At 44.0% G+C, this 2500-nt stretch overlaps 1 protein-coding gene across 1 annotated transcript in view; it reads left to right on the plus strand.

The window, feature by feature from the left end:
- Nucleotides 1-2500, plus strand: part of LOC143039329 (nephrin-like) — a 587580-nt gene that overhangs the window by 269029 nt on the left and 316051 nt on the right. The window lies entirely within an intron of this gene.

Here is a 2500-nt window from a genome sequence, read left to right on the forward strand (position 1 = left end):
CGCACCCAAGGTTCTAAAACTATCCACTTCATCCAGTCTCTCACCATTAATGGTCACTTCCAGCCTGCTGTCACTTTCTCCCCTTGTACATATCATCGCCTTACTTTTGCCCACATTTATCTTCAGCTTCCTTCTTTCACACACCTTCTCAAACTCTGTCACTAACTTCCTCAATCCCTCCTCTGATCCTGCTACAAGCGCAGTGTCGTCAGCAAACAACAACTGGCTTATTTCCCACTTCTCTCTATTTTCTTTAACCATCTCCAACCCCTGACCCACTACCCTTGTATTCACCTCTCGCACAACCCCATCCATGTATAGATTGAACAACCAGGGTGTCATAACACATCCCGCACGAAGTCCCACCTTTATCTCAAACCATTCACTCTCTCCATTTCTAATCCTAACACAAGCTCTACTACTCTCTTAAAAACTCTTGACTGCTCTTAACAGCTCTCCTCCTATCCCATATATCTGCAGTACCTCCCACAGTGCCTTCCTGTCTACCCTATCGTAAGCCTTTTCCAGATCCATAAAAGCCCAAAAAACATCCTTACCTTTTCCTATAGCTTTCTCGCATATCTATCTTACCACAAAAAGCTGATCTACACAACCCCCACCCGTCATAAAACCACACTGTTTCTCACCAATTACTCTCTCTGTTCCTCTCATAATCCTTTCAATCAAGACCTTCCCATAAGCCATCCCAACTACACTCAACAAGCTGATCCCCCTGAAACTACTACACTCACACTTTTCTCCCTTTTCCTTGTAAAGCGGAACTATACAGGCACTCCTCCAGTCCTCCGGCACTCTACTCTCTCTCCAGCAAACATTGAATAACCTCACCAGCCAGTCCACCATCACTGTACCTCCTTTCTTCAGACATTCTGCATGACATCCATTCAATCCAGGTCCCTTGCCTGCTCTCATCATCTTAACAGCTGCTTTCACTTCATCTTTCCCCATTTCTCCTCCATTTTCCTCATTCATCACTCTCATTTTCTTAGCACTTCCCACTGCAACTACCTTTCCCGCCCTATCCTCCTTCACATTTAGCAACTCCCTAAAATACTCTGCCCACCTTCCTCTCACTACCTTCTCTTCCATTATCATCTCTCCATCTGCACCTTTTACTTTTTCTTCTCTACTTGATTCGCCTCCTCTTCCTCTTTTAATTTCTTTCCAATTTTTTATTACTTTCAAAGTTTTCTGTCATACTCTTACCCTATTTTACATCTGCTCTCCTCTTTGCTTCCCTTTATCTTATGCTTAACTTCCCTTCTCTTTACTTTGTACCTCTCATACGATTCCCTCGTCCTAATTTGTAGCAATCTATGAATGCCCGTTTCTTTTCTTCTAAACCCTTATTTGCATCCTCATCCCACCACTCACTACCCTTCTTTCTATTTCCTTCCGCCCTCCTTGTTCCACACACCATCTTTGCACACCTTATGACTCCCTCCTTGAATCATCCCCATCCCTCATCCACTCCTAGTTCTACTCTATCCTTCACTTCCTCCAACTCCTCTCTCAGCTTCTTATTTTCTCTCCTTTTCTCCTTTTCTTTCTCATTTAAGGAGTTCACTCTAAGTACCTCCTTACCTTCTCCTCTTCCTCTTTCTCCACCTATTCTCCACTCTCAATTTACCTTCCACCAGAAAATGATCTGGTATTCCTCCACTCTCTCCCCTTAGAACATGTACATCCTTAACTCTTCCTACAATACTCCTGGTCACCACTATATAGTCCATTAACGCTCTATCTGTCACCCTTCCATCCACCACCGTCTCCCATGCTTGACTTTCTTCCTAAACACTGTATTTGCTATCCTCAACTCTCTTTCAAGACACATCTCCACCATTATTCTTCATTACGATTTTTACCTGGAACTCCATACTTCCCAATCACTCCATCTATTGGTTCGTTTCCTACCCTATCATTAAGGTCTCCCAATACAACTACATTGACATTTCTCCCTAATCCCTCTATGTACTATATCTACCCAAAAAGCCTCCCTTTCCTCTACGCTCTTCTCACTACCAGGTCCATACGCACTTACAAAAACCCACATCTCCCTTCCCAGCTTCACCTTCATCCACATCAACCTTGATGAAACCTCGTTCCACTCCACTACACGGTTATTTATCTCTTCACTTACTAGTATAGCCACCCTTTCTCTCCCTCGTCCCCTCTTCACTCCTGAGTACCTCCCAGCTACACTCCCAAAATCGCACTCGCCTTTCCCTTTCATTTTAGTTTCACTCAAAGCCAGCACATCCATCTTTCTTCTCGCAAATATACTGCCTATCTCTTCCCTTTTACTCTCATCTGTATCACATCCACGCACATTAAAAGACCCAAACCCTAGGGTACTGGTTGGAAAATCCCCAGACCTTCATATGCCTTTACTTTTTATCAGTAATGTCCCCTTTGGGGCCACAGGTAGTAGGACTCCTAATTCCATCCCCCGTCCCTTTTTTGTAGCCTCTTACGACTC

The sequence above is a fragment of the Oratosquilla oratoria genome, chromosome 26, assembly GCF_046742065.1.
Source record: "Oratosquilla oratoria isolate Oo_2021 chromosome 26, ASM4674206v1, whole genome shotgun sequence".
Taxonomy (NCBI): Eukaryota; Metazoa; Arthropoda; class Malacostraca; order Stomatopoda; family Squillidae; genus Oratosquilla; species Oratosquilla oratoria.